This window comes from Schistocerca americana, chromosome 1, assembly GCF_021461395.2.
Source record: "Schistocerca americana isolate TAMUIC-IGC-003095 chromosome 1, iqSchAmer2.1, whole genome shotgun sequence".
In the NCBI taxonomy this organism is placed as follows: Eukaryota; Metazoa; Arthropoda; class Insecta; order Orthoptera; family Acrididae; genus Schistocerca; species Schistocerca americana.
Window position 1 is genome coordinate 806,116,758 of NC_060119.1, and position 19,429 is coordinate 806,136,186.

The window sequence follows — 19,429 nt, forward strand, 5'->3', positions numbered from 1 at the left end:
ACGACAACAGGTGCAACGCAAAGTTCAGTGTTGTTCTAAGTGCAGCGACAGCTAAAACATTCGTCGTCACTTACCTGTGAGCCTCATGGGAGGCAGTTGACAGAGAAGTATGGAGGCAGCGTCAGTGTCCAGCTCCTCCGATGGAAAACGCGCGCGAGGTGTTTGTATCGATGCACTCGTGTGATACGAAGTTCACAAAGAAAAGGAGCAATCTACGACCAGCAGCTCTGTTACAGCCTTAGCGCGAACGGATACTGAGTATTGGAGCTCACGCAACACTGTGCAGCCGCTGTGAGTGGCTGACGTGTGGGTGACGAAACAATCCAAACTTTAAACTGCTAACCGCCATGACTTCCATCGTACATACTGGAGGAAAGACATTTGTACACTTGTGTGACTACATTTTCATACGTAAATTAAGCAATTTTCTTGAGTTGAAGTTAAGATGAGTGAGAAGTAGATTGATAGATTACTCAGGCCTTAAAGCCATTAATACCGGCACTCCTGAACACTGCTAAAATGAATTATAATCCTGTCTCTTGATGGACAAAGAAAATGAATGTGCACTATAGGAAGACCCTAAACTCCAGACCAGTCCCGATCCTTAACAAATGTATCCAATAGGTTGTAAGTTATACTAATAATTTTCCACTTCTTCTGTTTCATATTGTAAATAAAAACCCGGGAAGCCACTTGAATTCCTGGCACCACAGTGGAAAGGACAGATGTACTGCATGATGAACGCCGTAGACAGCTAACACAGAAAGTGAAAGCATCACGAAGTGTAGTGCTACGTTATTAAACTGTAATTGAACCACAAGGAGTCAACAGATGCTCGAACATTGTCCACTCTAGTTTAGTGAAAATAAGCACTCACTGTACTCATGTATTAGTTGTTAAGCTCAAGAGAAAGTAATTCCTGAATTCTATCCCCTGAAGTGCGAAATGAACGTTCACTTATTGTTATAAGCAAAGATGGACCAAACTTAAATATGCACATAAATGTTAATCTTGGTATTATGGAATGAAGTGACTGATGAACAAAGAATGAAAAACTTTATTTTGAAAAATGATAAATATCTGATATATGTTTATAAATGTGATTTCAATTTATGTACTTTGTACGCCAGTAACGTTATGTAAATGTCACACAAAAAATCACGAATATCTCATGAGGACATGAGGATCGAGGTAATCCTTCGGCATTCCCTCTCTCCTCATGGGAGGCAATGTGATATTCGCTATTTTTGGCTTAATTAAAACAGCAAATTCAGCCAGAAGGCAAATACTTGTTTGTAAATAATGATTAATGTATAATGAGGCGTCGCATAGCGACGGTGGAATTTTCTAAATAATGTAATTCGTCGTCTTTGGGCGGCAATATAAACAGAAAAGTACGGATGGATATACGATCCTTCACTATTTTGTTCGCGGGAGAACAAATGAAGCCTGGAGCGCTAAGAAGACTTGTACTGTTTTTCTGAAGTAAGACGGACGCAGATTTGTGGCGGTCTGATCTAATTATTTTTACTAAATAAATAAAAACGTGTTCCGTCTAAGTTTTGAGTGAAGTGTAGGAAGAAGAACTGTTGTAACTTACCGTGACGAAGCACGAGCGACTCAAGAGGACAATGGCTATATAAAAGAGCGCTCAATGGACCTGATATGGACATAAAAATCTACCGTCATTGTAGTATTAAGCTTAAGGTACGATATATGTTTTAGTTATAATAAGTATTTGTTCTGGGAATACTGAATCATTTAGCAGTGCTCATTTCTATTATCTTCTCAGTATTATTTTCATTTTAATTATGCATTTTGCTAATATTACAGACTCCAAGATCAGCAGTCCAATGTGTGATATTTGCTATTTTTGACTTCATTAAAACAGCAAATACGAGTAGTTAATACTTTCAGCCAGAAGGCAAATACTTGTTTGTAAATAATGATTAATGTATAATGAGGCGTCGCATAGCGACGGTGGAATTTTCTAGTGATGTAATTTGTCGTCTTTGGGCGGCAATAAAAACAGAAAAATACGGATAGATATACGATCCTTCACTATTTTGTTCGCTGGAGAACAAATGAAGCCTTGAGCGCTAAAGACTTTTACTGTTTTTCTCGAGTAAGACGGACGCAGATCTGTGGCAGTCTGATCTAATTTTTTACTAAATGTATAAAAACGTGTTATGTTTAAGTTTGAGTGAAGTGTAAAGAACTGTTATAACTTACCGTGACGACGCACGAGCGACTCAAAGAAGACAATGGCTATATAAAAGAGCGCTCAATGGACATGATATGGACATAAAAATCTACCGTCATTGTAGTATTAAGCTTAAGACACCAAGATCAGCAGTCTAATGTGCGTGTTACATTGACAAAAAGAAAACTGTTTTATCGTCTTCTTGCATCAGCTTTAATATCGAATTTCCCTTTTGTGTGATGTTACAGTTGTTTTTGCGCCCTTAAGAACTTTCTGGTCCCTTAGGAAATTGTTTTGTCATAACAATAACTTCACAACCGGGTATGATCGTATCTACGATCATGAAGTAATTAGAAAGACGATAACGCAATTTCTTAATCAATAGCACGCTAGTTGAGACTGCCTCAAGCCACGCGAAACCGCAAGTAAAAACTATTCACATCTCATAATGCAATATTTTATGACAATGGTCAATCCATGATTCTTACGCCAATTGCGATTGATAAAACAGTAAGCTAAATCTCAATTCCCAACTTTCCATTGAATAACAACATCACTTTTATTTTGTAACATCACACTTGGCGCCCGAACAGGGACTTGACCAAAAATTAGTTCAGATTCTTGGAAAATTTCTATGTGCTTGTGTTAATAAATGTTCTCTCGTTTCATGTACACATCATCTCTCTGTGAGAATGACGTAAAATACGCTGGTCGATAACGCAGTTTAATTATCGAGAGAAAGGAAAAGAAAAGAGACGCGAATTTGCTGAGACAACCTAGTGCAAACCAAGCCATCAAAAAGTAAGTCAGAATTTTGCATACGCAGTGTAGTGCTTCAGTAGCAACGTTGCTTTTCCAAGTCGATCCACATCCTTTCTATCTCCTTCCCGCTATAGAAAATCTGCTTTATTTTATCTTTCAAAGTAAAATTCTTCGTAGTCTGATAACAGAAATTATTTCTCCCCATTGTTAGCATAGCTGTATTACATTTTCAACATGGTGGATAGTGTGTGCAATTTGCAGTGAAGAGCATCTTCATTCATTTGTCTGAAACGTTTAAGTTCCATCTTGTCTTGTCGCCAGATAGAATTTCATTTGTTGCTCACGCGAGAGTGGTGCTCTTAGCGGACTCACCACGTCACTGACAAACGACGAAAGCCTTACGTAGCACGTGATTTACTAACGAAATTGGCAGATAGTAAACAGAGACAGGTGACAACAGGAGACGGGAGTGAAGACGTTAATAGTATTCCATACCCTTTACGATCGCGAACGGTAGGTTCCCGTGTGGAAACTGAACTAACCATGTCTGTAACAGGGGAAAGTGACCCTAAAGTCCAAATTCTTCCCGCTGCAGCTACAAATGACCTCGGTGCGTTAATGGAAATGCTGAAACAACAGTTTGACGCAGTAAATGAGAATATAAAAACACAAAATGAGACTGTTAACGCCCGATTAGATGCTGTAAGCGAATCAGTAAAAACACAAAATGAGACTATAAAAACACAAAATGAGACTGTTAACGCCCGATTAGATGCTGTAAGCGAATCATTAAAAACAGAGCTAGGCACAATCAAAACAGATCTGCATAAAGAAATTACGGCTGAATTAAATACCCATTTCGATGAGGTGCAAACTAAGATCAGTGATCAAATTCAGAAAATGCAGAAACAGGTGAAAAGTGAAATAGCTGAAGTATCTGGAACATTAAACACAAAAATTCAGGCAGCGACCAAAGAAATAAACTCAGTTAGAAATGCAGTATCTGACATTGAAGGTGTAGTAGAGGATCTGTCGAGGCAGATAGACTCCATCAATATCGAAGAACAGGTTAAGAGCACCGTGAAAGCACACGCGGAGGCATTGTCGGAACACTACAGTGAATGGATAAAGGGTAAAGATATTTTTATCGAAAAGAAGGTCAGGGAGGAGCTTAGGGAGACTGTCAAGGATGTAACTTATGAAATCTTAGCTGCTCCTGGTAAGTCTGGAGACACAGTAGTTTCTGAATTGGGACAGATTCGGAGGACACTTACACGGGATCTTCCCGAGTGGAAGCAGCAAGTAGTGGACGAAGTCAGAATGCTGAGAAACTGGGTAGAAAATCCGCACACACATACGCAAACTATAGGGAACAACTCTTTAGACGGTGACGAATGTCAGTCAACTCCTTATCGTTCACCGCCTGATTACATGCAAAACAACAGTCCTGTTGAGTCCCGAGTAGGGAAACTAAATGATCCGCCCACAATTGTGAGTTTAATGCAAGAGGAAAGTGTGATTAAGCATCGCACTTTTCCTGTTTTTCATCCGCAGAAGCGAGAAATACACCCCATCGTGTTCCTAAAGAATTTTTCCGGCATATTTCCCAGGAGCTGGACAGACAGACAGCGTATTCAGTTCGTCACTGGCTTTATTTCTGGTGATGCAGCATTATGGGGAACGGAAATGGTAGACACGTGTAGGAATTATGAAGAGTTTGAGAAAATGTTCTTGGCAAAATTTTGGAGTAATGGGGTACAGCAAAGATTAAGGAAGGAGGTGTATGGTGCGGAAATTTTCAATGAGAAGCATGGAAGTCTCCGACGATACTTTGAGAAGTATCTAGCAAAAATTAAATTCTGGGATTCTCCGATTTCTTCCAAGGACGTAATTATGATTCTCAAAAGCAAACTCCCTGTGTCTATTAGAGAGAAACTAGTAAATGTGTCCGAAGAAGACACGGATGCATTCCTTTCTGTGCTGGATTCCTTAGATTTAATTAGCGAGGATGTGCGCTCCAAGGTTGGCAGCGGCAAATTCTTCCCTGGCAGCCAGCAGAATGCATCGCACGCGGACAACAATGCGCCCAAGGAGAGAGCGAGCTACTGCGACCGCTGTTACCAACCTGCCAGCGGTTATCAAAACGCAAACGGCAATAACTTTAAATGGAAGCAGAAAACCAATTACAGTAATCAGCAGAGATACCACCCAATTTACAACCACCAGGAACAACATCAGTACGGAAACCCACCCTTTAATTCTGCGCCTGAGCAGTATGGAAATTCTCCACAAACTAGTGGTAATTTTTCAAATGGGCCAGTGTACAATCAAAGTTATAGGTCGAAATATAGCAAGTGGCATGGGCAAGGCGGAGGCCACCCAGCACATCAGAACAACTTTTCACAGAATAGAGGACCGCGGAACAATTTTCAAACGGTACCAAATGCGAACTTTCCTTCACAAGGAAATGATTCTGCCGGCAACCAAAAGATCGGGCGACATCAGCCTTCTCAAGTATTCTATTCACAAGTGAATGCACCCAGTGGATTTTACACCTCTACACCGGCATTTGTACCACATAACCAGCACCAATATGAAACGGAACAAACACTTAAGGCCATGAATGACAAACAGGTTAAACATCCTGCGGAAAATTAGAGGCAGCACCTTTCAGCCTCCAAGAGGTCGCTGCGGATTTTGAGTGGGGGTACTAACGAATACTCTGATTCTGAGTATGTTAATGCGATACGGTACGACCATGAGACCGACTTACGAGATGACCTTGCACCTGACCTAGAAGCTCAAGACATTAATGACATTTGTGATGAACAGGTCCAGGCTTCGATTAAGATTTCTATTACTAACATTCCTGTCACAGCCATTGTTGATGCAGGAGCAAACATCAATGTGATGTCATCATGTCTCTTCAGACAGGTGTCTTCTGTTTCAAAAGTTTTATCATTGCCGATTCAGGGCTGCTCCATATCGGGAGCGATTGGTCCATTGAAACAGAGAGTTAGTTTACAGACACAGCCTCAACTGCAGATAGCATCTGTTTTGGTTTCTTACCTCTTGCTTACTGGAAATTTCCTTGTGTGAACTGTTAATGATAAGTATTGTGTTGAACAGCGCACTGACTACATGGTAACGGCTACTACATGTCATCTTTAAGTATTAAATGCAAAGTATGGAAAAATTGTTTATAGTGATGGACATTGAACTGATATTTCTTCAACAAGTTGAAGCAGGAAACTGGGGTTGCACCAAGAATTTCAATTTAATTTTAAGTTAGTATTAAAAAAAAAAAGTGCTTGCGAGGCGATTGCCCGGAGCTATATAAATATGTAAAGGTGAGAAATGGAGAAGGATGCGTAAATAAGCACTTCTCTCAAGGTACAAGAATATTTATAGATTTATTTTTAGTAATGTAAGTACTTGAAGTTCTGTAGTAAAAGCCCAAATTACCTGCTTAAAAAAAAAGGGTACATGTTCATACAGTCCAGACAGTGGACAGGAGTAGAAGAAATAGCTTAAAGTTCAGTTAAAGCGTGCTGTTAAATGGAAAAACAAGTGGTAACCCGCATGTGTTCACGCAAGGAGACAATAAGCTGTAGTAAACTAAGTAAGGTGAAATACAGTACAAATAGAGGCAAACCATGAAGCATCAATAATGTAGCGTAAGTACTCCACGAGGCCATTAATTGCTATGAAAGTAAACTATTTCCCTGTGATCTGAGCCCAATGTAAAGAGTATATGAGGAATGTTAGCTGACGAATTGATTTCAGTAGAATAAAGGTACTAAATAACCACACAGCAAGCCACCTGTATCATAAATAAGTCCAAGTAAAGATCTTCAGAAGATCTGTAGTGTAATCTAGCGACCATTCAATACCCTAATTGAAGGCTAATCTAAAGAACAAGCAATGCAGTGATATTTAAACTTAATATTGACTATAACCTGAGTAAGACGTAGAAGTAGCAAAGCATGCTGTAAGGAAAGAGGTTGAAATTTATATATTGCCTATGTTTATTACGATAATTTTATTTACGTGCAGATTTTATTGCAAAAATGTCTCTTAAGACACTCCTCTTATGAAATCCATTTTCCTTCTGCCCGTTCCTTTTGATCCTGGTTCATTAACCCAGACCAAGGGTCGACTTGTAAAAGGCACGTGTGCTTCGGGGCAAAGCAGTGCTTACGAGAAATGAGACACGTAGCGTGATGAACTTCGCTAGCTTTGGTAATGTTTGTTATGGACCGGTTGCGTAAACCCAGTGAACTGTCGGTAATTCCATTCATGCGAAAAATAGTAGACACGCGTTACCCTATTTTTTTTAACAGAGAACGATTGCTGAGTACATGAAGCGAAGAGGGAGACCTATTGTTATCCAGTCTGCCCTCAAATTTATATATAACAAAAAAAAAAAAAAAAAAAAAGATTCAGCGTTAAATGCGTACTCGTTATGTAGTAGATATGCTGCGTGGCAGTAGAAAATGATCTTGGGTGCACTAAAGAATAAATGCAACAAGTGTTGCGAAACCTGTAGTTCTCATAATGAGGAGATGAGCCCTTAAAAGAAAGTTTGAAAGAATATTTTTAGGTTCACTAGTGAAAGCAAATCTTGAGATATAAAGAGTCCATTCATATAGCAGTTGTTCACTGGACTTAACAAAAGGAGTGACCATTAATTGTAAATATTAGCTCGTAAGTGATCTTTTGTAAATAGTAGAATATAAGTCTTTCTGTACCAATGGAGGAAACCTGCAAAATTAATTGTTTGTAAATGAACTCCATCGGCGAAGGAACTAAGCACGAATGCTGTGTGAAGATGCACACTAAAGTGCGACGTGCATAATAAAAGTAACTGTTCACTGTATATTAGTGGTAGTGTTGTACTGCAAGTGTAAAAAGAAGTCAAGGCTACGACAACAGGTGCAACGCAAAGTTCAGTGTTGTTCTAAGTGCAGCGACAGCTAAAACATTCGTCGTCACTTACCTGTGAGCCTCATGGGAGGCAGTTGACAGAGAAGTATGGAGGCAGCGTCAGTGTCCAGCTCCTCCGATGGAAAACGCGCGCGAGGTGTTTGTATCGATGCACTCGTGTGATACGAAGTTCACAAAAAAAAAGGAGCAATCTACGACCAGCAGCTCTGTTACAGCCTTAGCGCGAACGGATACTGAGTATTGGAGCTCACGCAACACTGTGCAGCCGCTGTGAGTGGCTGACGTGTGGGTGACGAAACAATCCAAACTTTAAACTGCTAACCGCCATGACTTCCATCGTACATACTGGAGGAAAGACATTTGTACACTTGTGTGACTACATTTTCATACGTAAATTAAGCAATTTTCTTGAGTTGAAGTTAAGATGAGTGAGAAGTAGATTGATAGATTACTCAGGCCTTAAAGCCATTAATACCGGCACTCCTGAACACTGCTAAAATGAATTATAATACTGTCTCTTGATGGACAAAGAAAATGAATGTGCCCTATAGGAAGACCCTAAACTCCAGACCAGTCCCGATCCTTAACAAATGTATCCAATAGGTTGTAAGTTATACTAATAATTTTCCACTTCTTCTGTTTCATATTGTAAATAAAAACCCGGGAAACCACTTGAATTCCTGGCACCACAATGGAAAGGACAGATGTACTGCATGATGAACGCCGTAGACAGCTAACACAGAAAGTGAAAGCATCACGAAGTGTAGTGCTACGTTATTAAACTGTAATTGCGAAGTGTAGTGCTACGTTATTAAACTGTAATTGAACCACAATGAGTCAACAGATGCTCGAACATTGTCCACTCTAGTTTAGTGAAAATAAGCACTCACTGTACTCATGTATTAGTTGTTAAGCTCAAGAGAAAGTAATTCCTGAATTCTATCCCCTGAAGTGCGAAATGAACGTTCACTTATTGTTATAAGCAAATATGGACCAAACTTAAATATGCACATAAATGTTAATCTTGGTATTATGGAATGAAGTGACTGATGAACAAAGAATGAAAAACTTTATTTTGAAAAATGATAAATATCTGATATAAGTTTATAAATGTGATTTCAATTTATGTACTTTGTACGCCAGTAACGTTATGTAAATGTCACACCAAAAATCACGAATATCTCATGAGGACATGAGGATCGAGGTAATCCTTCGGCATTCCCTCTCTCCTCATGGGAGGCAATGTGATATTCGCTATTTTTGACTTCATTAAAACAGCAAATACGAGTAGTTAATACTTTCAGCCAGAAGGCAAATACTTGTTTGTAAAAAATGATTAATGTATAATGAGGCGTCGCATAGCGACGGTGGAATTTTCTAGTGATGTAATTTGTCGTCTTTGGGCGGCAATAAAAACAGAAAAATACGGATAGATATACGATCCTTCACTATTTTGTTCGCGGGAGAACAAATGAAGCCTGGAGCGCTAAGAAGACTTGTACTGTTTTTCTGAAGTAAGACGGACGCAGATTTGTGGCGGTCTGATCTAATTATTTTTACTGAATAAATAAAAACGTGTTCCGTCTAAGTTTTGAGTGAAGTGTAGGAAGAAGAACTGTTGTAACTTACCGTGACGAAGCACGAGCGACTCAAGAGGACAATGGCTATATAAAAGAGCGCTCAATGGACCTGATATGGACATAAAAATCTACCGTCATTGTAGTATTAAGCTTAAGGTACGATATATGTTTTAGTTATAATAAATATTTGTTCTGGGAATACTGAATCATTTAGCAGTGCTCATTTCTATTATCTCCTCAGTATTATTTTCATTTTAATTATGCATTTTGCTAATATTACAGACTCCAAGATCAGCAGTCCAATGTGCGTGTTACATTGATAAAAAGAAAACTGTTTTATCGTCTTCTTGCATCAGCTTTAATATTGAATTTCTCTTTTGTGTGATGTTACAGTTGTTTTTGCGCCCTTAAGAACTTTCTGGTCACTTAGGAAATTTTTTTTGTCATAACAATAACTTCACAACCGGGTATGATCGTATCTACGATCATGAAGTAATTAGAAAGACGATAACGTAACTTCTTAATCATTAGCACGCTAGTTGTGACTGCCTCAAGCCACGCGAAACCGCAAGTAAAAACTATTCACATCTCATAATGCAATATTTTATGACAATGGTCAATCCATGATTCTTACGCCAATTGTGATTGATAAAACAGTTAGTTAAATCTCAATTTCCAACTTTCCATCGAATAGCAACATCACTTCTCTTTTGTAACATCACAAGCTACATACATCGATGTTGCTCCTGTGTGTTTCTGTAATGTCATCTTCCTACCTTCATTAGACCTACGCCACTGAATTTTCTTATCTTTTGGAATTCGCAAGGGCTCCGTTGGTCCACCTATTGCCCATTCACCTGCCTATCTCTCTTTCAATTTCATTACCGTCGTAATTACTTCCTCCACTCCACACTGTTCAAAAATGGTTCAAATGGCTCTGAGCACTATGGGACTTAACATCTGTGGTCATCAGTCCCCTAGAACTTGAACTAATTAAACCTAACTAACCTAAGGACATCACACACTTCCATGCCCGAGGCAGGATTCGAACCTGCGACCGTGGCAGTCGCGCGGTTCCGGACTGAAGCGCCTAGAACCGCACGGCCACACCGGCCGGCGCCGTTAGAGTTTGTGAGTTCGTGAAACGGCTTCTGGTGCAGTACACCGCCTAGACAATTTCGCACAAAGTCGCACAAATGAGTTGAAAGGTTTACTTATCCTCATGACTTGTTGAATAATGAAGTCTGCAACGCTGCTTGTAATACACTCCTGGAAATTGAAATAAGAACACCGTGAATTCATTGTCCCAGGAAGGGGAAACTTTATTGACACATTCCTGGGGTCAGATACATCACATGATCACACTGACAGAACCACAGGCACATAGACACAGGCAACAGACCATGCACAATGTCGGCACTAGTACAGTGTATATCCACCTTTCGCAGCAATGCAGGCTGCTATTCTCCCATGGAGACGATCGTAGAGATGCTGGATGTAGTCCTGTGGAACGGCTTGCCATGCCATTTCCACCTGGCGCCTCAGTTGGACCAGCGTTCGTGCTGGACGTGCAGACCGCGTGAGACGACGTTTCATCCAGTCCCAAACATGCTCAATGGGGGACAGATCCGGAGATCTTGCTGGCCAGGGTAGTTGACTTACACCTTCCAGAGCACGTTGGGTGACACGGGATACATGCGGACGTGCATTGTCCTGTTGGAACAGCAAGTTCCCTTGCCGGTCTAGGAATGGTAGAACGATGGGTTCGATGACGGTTTGGATGTACCGTGCACTATTCAGTGTCCCCTCGACGATCACCAGTGGTGTACGGCCAGTGTAGGAGATCGCTCCCCACACCATGATGCCGGGTGTTGGCCCTGTGTGCCTCGGTCGTATGCAGTCCTGATTGTGGCGCTCACCTGCACGGCGCCAAACACGCACACGACCATCATTGGCACCAAGGCAGAAGCGACTCTCATCGCTGAAGACGACACGTCTCCATTCGTCCCTCCATTCACGCCTGTCGCGACACCACTGGAGGCGGGCTGCACGATGTTGGGGCGTGAGCGGAAGACGGCCTAACGGTGTGCGGGACCGTAGCCCAGCTTCATGGAGACGGTTGCGAATGGTCGTCGCCGATACCCCAGGAGCAACAGTGTCCCTAATTTGCTGGGAAGTGGCGGTGCGGTCCCCTACGGCACTGCGTAGGATCCTACGGTCTTGGCGTGCATCCGTGCGTCGCTGCGGTCCGGTCCCAGGTCGACGGGCACGTGCACCTTCCGCCGACCACTGGCGACAACATCGATGTACTGTGGAGACCTCACGCCCCACGTGTTGAGCAATTCGGCGGTACGTCCACCCGGCCTCCCGCATGCCCACTATACGCCCTCGCTCAAAGTCCGTCAACTACACATACGGTTCACGTCCACGCTGTCGCGGCATGCTACCAGTGTTAAAGACTGCGATGGAGCTCCGTATGCCACGGCAAACTGGCTGACACTGACGGCGGCGGTGCACAAATGCTGCGCAGCTAGCGCCATTCGACGGCCAACACCGCGGTTCCTGGTGTGTCCGCTGTGCCGTGCGTGTGATCATTGCTTGTACAGCCCTCTCGCAGTGTCCGGAGCAAGTATGGTGGGTCTGACACACCGGTGTCAATGTGTTCTTTTTTCCATTTCCAGGAGTGTATAACACGAAAACGGCCTTCAATGGCTATGTGCAAATAATCGTAGGTAAACTTCACAATACGTAGCAAATGCAATTTACAACAACTGTCTGTTCACTTCTAAGAGTTCACTAAACGACGTCCCCCAAGTCAGCTCTGGACGATGATCTATAACCAAATGGCCGAGAGCTGCTCTTCTGTCTTTAGAGAAGGTTTCTGTCCGTTGTCGTCCGGTCAATTGCGGATTGTACTCGGCTGGCAGTTGGCTGAGGCGAAGTCGACATCTTCATCCTCAGCGCCGCCCGTGGCGCTGGTGGAACTCTCTCGAGCGGCGAGTCTCTATGGCACCAGGTCCAATTCGCATATTTGCGCCTCTGGTGATTTGCCCCGGCTGTGTCTTGTTCGGACGACACAGCATTAGCACTTGCCTTATTGTGTTGAAATTTTCACATAAGATTGTATCTCTCACAGCGTAGATTATGCAGCATTTGAAATTTTTAAATTCACCTTCAGCTGCTTTCGAGGTCCTTGCACAGGAATGGTCGCTTTGGAAAATAGATAAGGGGCGTCAGTGGCGTCGGTTGTCGAGTGATCACTGTAAAGGACACAGACGCCTCACACTCGTGTGAGACAGTTATAAGCACCTGGCAGAATGTGAAAGGTGTTTTATTACGGGTCTCCATTTGGTCGGATGGTCAGTCGTACGTAATCTGGATTTGTGGGCATTCGGATGTGACAGTAGCCCGACTGCGTGGGAACGCGACGGCGGACATACCCGTCCTCATGGTTGCAGTCGACCTCATCTGACCACCACAAAGCATGATCGCACTGTTGTGCAACTAACATATCTTAACCCCTTCATATCTGCTGCTGCCGTTCGAAAACAAGTAGTGGATTCCCTGCAAGATTCTGCGTAATTCCGCACCACTGGTCGTTACTAGTAGAAGCCGGACTACAAAACTGTTGCTTCATGAACAGGCTGCCGTTAACACCACAACAAAAATGGTGATCATCATCATCATAATTTAAGACTGATTATGCCTTTCAGCGTTCAGTCTGGAGCATAGCCCCCTTATAAAATTCCTCCACGATCCCCTATTCAGTACTAACATTGGTGCCTCTTCTGATGTTAAACCTATTACTTCAAAATCATTCTTAACCGAATCCAGGTACCTTCTCCTTGGTCTGCCCCGACTCCTCCTACCCTCTACTGCTGAACCCATGAGTCTCTTGGGTAACCTTGCTTCTCCCATGCGTGTTACATGACCCCACCATCTAAGCCTGTTCGCCCTGACTGCTACATCTATAGAGTTCATTCTTTGATTTCCTCATTGTGGACACCCTCCTGCCATTGTTCCCATCTACTAGTACCTGCAATCATCCGAGCTACTTTCACATCCGTAACCTCAACCTTGTTGATAAGGTAACCTGAATCTACCCAGCTTTCGCTCCCATACAACAAAGTTGGTCGAAAGATTGAACGGTGCACAGATAACTTGGTCTTGGTACTGACTTCCTTCTTGCAGAAGAGAGTAGATCGTAGCTGAGCGCTCACTGCATTACCTTTGCTACACCTCGCTTCCAGTTCTTTCACTATGCTTCCATCCTGTGAGAATATGCATCCTAAGTACTTGAAACCGTCCATCTGTTCTAACTTTGTTCCTCCTATTTGGCACTCAATCCGTTTATATTTCTTTCCCACTGACATTACTTTCGTTTTGGAGATGCTAATCTTCATACCATAGTCCTTACATTTCTGATCTAACTCTGAAATATTACTTTGCAAACTTTCAATCGAATCTGCCATCACAACTAAGTCATCCGCATATGCAAGACTGCTTATTTTGTGTTCACATATCTTAATCTCACCCAGCCAGCCTATTGTTTTCAACATATTATCCATAAATAATATGAACAACAGTGGAGACAGGTTGCAGCCTTGTCTTACCCCTGAAACTACTCTGAACCATGAACTCAATTTACCGTCAACTGTAACTGCTGCCTGACTATCCATGTAAAGACCTTTAATTGCTGGCAAAAGTTTGCCTCCTATTCCATAATCTCGTAGAACAGACAATAACTTCCTCCTAGGAACCCGGTCATATGCCTTTTCTATCTATAAAGCATAGACACAATTCCCTGTTCCACTCATAACACTTCTCCATTATTTGCCGTAAGCTAAAGATCTGGTCCTGACAACCTCTAAGAGGCCTAAACCCACACTGATTTTCATCCAGTTGGTCCTCAACTAATATTCGCACTTTCCTTTCAACAATACCTGAGAAGATTTTACCTACAACGCTGATTAAAGAAATACCTCTGTAGTTGTTACAATCTTTTCTGTTTCCATGTTTAAAGATTGGTGTGATCACTGCTTTTGTCCAGTCTGATGGAACCTGTCCCGACTCCCAGGCCATTTCCATTATCCTGTGTAGCCATTTAAGACCTGACTTTCCACTGTATTTGATGAGTTCCGACTTAATTTCATCCACCGCAGCTGCTTTATTGCACTGCAATCTATTGACCATTTTCTCCACTTCCTCAAATGTGATCCTATTTCTATCATCATTCCTATCCCATTCTACCTCGAAATCTGAAACATTACTGATCGTATTTTTACCTACATTGAGCAACTCTTCAAAATATTCCCTCCATCAGCCCAAGGCATCCACAGGATTCACCAGCAGTTTTCCTGACCTGTCCAAAATACTTGTCATTTCCTTCTTACCTCCCTTTCGAAGACTGCTAATTACACTCCAGAATGGTTTTCCAGCAGCTTGACCCATAGTCTCCAACCTGTTTCCAAAGTCTTCCCAAGATTTCTTCTTGGATGCTGCAATTATCTGTTTGGCTTTGTTTCTTTCTTCAACATAACTTTCTCTGTCTACCTGAGTTCCGGTATGTAGCCATTTTTGATACGACTTCTTTTTCCTTTTACAGGCTGCCTTGACTGTGTCATTCCACCAAGCTGTTTGCTTCATCCTACTTTTACACACTACTGTTCCAAGACATTCTTTAGCCACTTCTAGTACTGTGTCCCTGTACCTTGTCCATTCCTTTTCCAATGACTGTAATTGACTACATTCAACTAACTGGTACCTTTCTGAGATCGCTGTTATGCACTTGTGCCTGATTTCCTTATCCTGAAGTTTCTCCACTCTTATCCTACTACATACGGATCTGACCTCCTGCACTTTCGGCCTCACAATCCCAATTTCACTGCAGATTAAATAATGATCAGTGTCATCAAAGAATCCCCTGAATACACGTGCGTCCCTCACAGCCCTCCTGAATTCCTGATCTGTTATTATATAGTCAATGACAGATTCATGGTGTGGGTTCCTGTAGTCATGTCCTAGTTCATGAACCTCGGGCAACGTATGAGTGGCCAAGTAAGTGGTCCCGACAATGACTACGCTGGGTTCCATTTCTTTCCTGATGTAGAGCTCTACACCCCATTGTGCTGTTCCTACTTTGACTCCTGACAGGTAGACCGTGTATTCTCCCACTTCCTCTTCTTTCTCACCCCTTACCCGAATGTCATACCGTGACCAAATAACAGGGTCTGTTGATGAATGGCGTCGCATTGCCTTCAACGATGAACTGCGTTTCTGCACTGTACTGCATGACCATCGTCGGTGAGAGGTCTCATACTTCCAATGTTTTTGAGGGGCACACCTGTATTACTGGTTGCCTTATCTTGTGGGAGGCCAAAGGGTACGACTTCAGTTCACGACTGGTGGTGACAGGAAGCTTTCCAGAATGAGATTTTCACTCTGCAGCGGAGTGTGCGCTGATATGAAACTTCCTGGCAGATTAAAACTGTGTACCGGACGGAGACTCGAACTCGGGACCTTTGCCTTTCGCGGGCAAGTGCTCTACCAACTGAGCTATCCAAGCATGACTCACGCCCCGTCCTCACAGCTTTATTTCTCCCAGCACCTCGACTCCTACATTCCAAACTTTACAGAAGCTCTACTGTCTCAGCAGAAAAAAGGAATAGAGGTAAACTGTTGTGAAGAGCGCAGAGGCAGTTGATCAAAAACACGATTGCCCTAAACCCAAGACGTACACCTGTGGTATAAATAAACATGCCTAATATTTCCGTAGATATCGAATAAGTTAAAAGAATATTATTCAGTACGTTAAGAGAGACGGAAATATTGATGGAGAACTGACATTTGAAACTGGGAAAAGAAACAGGTGGAGTGTGAAAAAGGACACCATGTGGTACAATTTTGCACAAGAGACGATTTTATGTACACTTAGTTTAACAGTCATGAATGAAAAGTGTATATGTGGAAAAGTCGAAATGACGAAGACCGGTAGAAATCCCTGAATAATAAACCAGATATTTGTTGAATTTAATTGACGAAACGAGAATATATAAGAACACAGAAGGTGAAGCAGCTAGAAAGGAATACAAATGTCTAAAAGCTGAGACTGACATAAAGTGCAAAATAGCTTACCTCGGATGGCTAGAGAATAAATGCAAAGCTGCAGTAGTATGAAAGACAATGGGAAAACCAAATGTCACATAAACGAAAAGTATTCTGACCTTTAGAGAAAAGAGTAGCAGCTTCATGAACATTACGAGCTCACCTAAACAAGTAAATGTTATCTGCCATGACGGCAGGGGGCAAGTCTTCAAACTGGACAACTTGCGCATGCCTAACCCCAACGGTACCCGGTTTTCCACGCGGATGGTCACCCACCAAGTACTAGTCAGGCCCAACGCTGCTTAACTTCGTTGAACGGGTGGGAACCGGTGTTACGAACGTGAAAAGGCTATTGGCAGCAGCTCAGCTGACAAGCCAGTACTAGACAAAGAAGGGAAACTGAAAGGTGAAATAAAAATATATGAAGGCTATACAAGGGAAATGAACTTAAGAGAAGAAGAAGTAAATGAAGATAAGGTAGCAGGTATGATACCGTGAGAATAATCTGACAGAGTACTGAAAGAACTAAGTCGAAACAAGGCCAGTGGAATATACAACATTTCCTCAATTGAGATCCTTAAGACAAGCAACCATGATAGAACTATTACAAATGGCGTGCACGATATATGACACACTCTTAGAATTCAAGAAGAATATAACAAGTCCAATTCCAAAACAAGGCAGATGCTGATAAGTGGTGAATATTAGAGAACCATCGGTTTAAAAAGTCGTAGTTCCAAAATACTGACACGGATTGTAATTTGTTCAGCTTTCAAATGGTTCAAATGGATCTGAGCACTATGGGACTTAACATCTATGGTCATCAGTCCCCTAGAACTTAGAACTACTTAAACCTAACTAACCTAAGGACATCACACAACACCCAGCCATCACGAGGCAGAGAAAATTCCTGACCCCGCCGGGAATCGAATGCGGGAACCCGAGCGTGGGAAGCGAGAACGCTACCGCACGACCACGAGATGCGGGCTGTTCAGCTTTGATCTTGCACTTGGTAACTAGTAAATTAAGATCAGAGATCACATCTGCTCCTAAAAACATTTTAAATTTGAAGAACTAGTTTCTAAATCTTTGTTATTACATAATTTATCTAGAATTTCCAGTTTTCATTCGTGTTTCAGTGTGAGAAATCAATGTTGAAAGCCTTTTCCTATCACGAAAAATACTGAATTTTCAACACCAACACTTGAAAAAGTTGGAGAATGATGGTGGGGGACATAAATCGTATTCTTCGTAATTCATGGTTCCCGTGAAGTCCAAATGTTTCGACTTCTTTTCCAACGGTAGTCGTAATTCTCTATAGAGTCTCCTACATTTATACCGCCGGTACGATCAAGAACAGTAGTGGGAAACAATTTTTGTGACGTCCTGACAAGCGTTAAGAAAACTCGTTGCTAGAGGTCACTGGAAAAAAACTGCGTACTTTCGTAGCAAAGGGTGCCTACAGATCTTCATTATTCTTACTACTGTTCTTTATATTAGTTTCTTTCCAACATTACTAAGAGACAAAACTGAAGTGTTAGTCTTAATGTAGGTTCGCAATGAAAGAACTTAATCATGGTAATTACTTCCATAAATATAAGATTCTACTATGAACAGTGTTCAGTGTTCGTAACATATTTTACTATGTGCAACTGTCTGTTCTACTCCTAGTAACAATATCTATCCTGGATATAGATAGAACTTTCACAGAATAATGGCTCCCACTAATTGATTCAAATTGTGAAATGAGAGATACGATTAGTTATTCGAACCCTATTACAATATTATGACGAATGTCTGCAAATAATCACTTCGTCTTCTTGCTTGCTGGCAGCGAAAAACAGCATGCCCTTGAAACTAACAACACATTCAAGCGTATCTCCCTTCCTTCACTCGGGCAGAAAATGTCGCATTTTGAACGCCCTTTGCTCAGGTCGTTGTCCTACAACACCTGTTCGGCAACAAAGAATTTCTATCGGCTGCGTTTTAAGAAACCGTTACTTGATTTTCCTACCAAAGAAATGGTTTGAGAGATTACCTGTCTCCGTTTCAACTGCAAATGCAGCTATTCTGACACAGGATACAATAAGTAGGGAGTAGTGACTGGATTATACTCAAATACCTACGAGGACATTTCACCTGATTTCAGACTGACTATCTCAAAATTTTTTCTCAAATTAATTAGCCTGTCGCACGAATCGAACACATTTAGGAACTGTTCGCTAACCTTTTTGGTAATGTGCTTCTTGCTCCGTCTACAGTCGTGTTTGTAGCCAGGCTTCAAACCGCTGCCAGCCATTCTATCTTGTGCCAGTCTCTTGATCCCTGCATACCCATTCGTTATTCTTATTTATTGCTCTTGCTTCTCTCGTCTGCCGCGCGGATTGGCAGCGCGGTTTGAGGCGCAATGTGCAGCCAGAGGTTCGAGTCTTCAAAAAAGTAGAGTGTAAGTCTAGGGACCGATGGCCTCAGCAGTTTGGTCCCTTAGGAATTCACACACATTTTTTTCTCCTGTTCACTTTCCACTGCTTCGTCTGTATTGCAGGCACAATCCATGTTCATTTTAGTTATGCTGACAAAATTACAGCAGCACTTGTCAATTTGAAACTGTTGATTGTACACTAATCTAAAAAAATAGACAATATGGAAAGACGACGTCAGATTTTCATCTGATCTCGGCATATGCCATCTGGGAGACAGATGTAATGATAATGGCTTCATCGTCGTCCGCCAACATATAGCGTAGTGGCATAGCTACCAGGGCGCCATCTGTGTCTGCTCTTTAATGTTCAGACAGAAGGCTACATCTAAATCTACATTTATACTCCGCAAG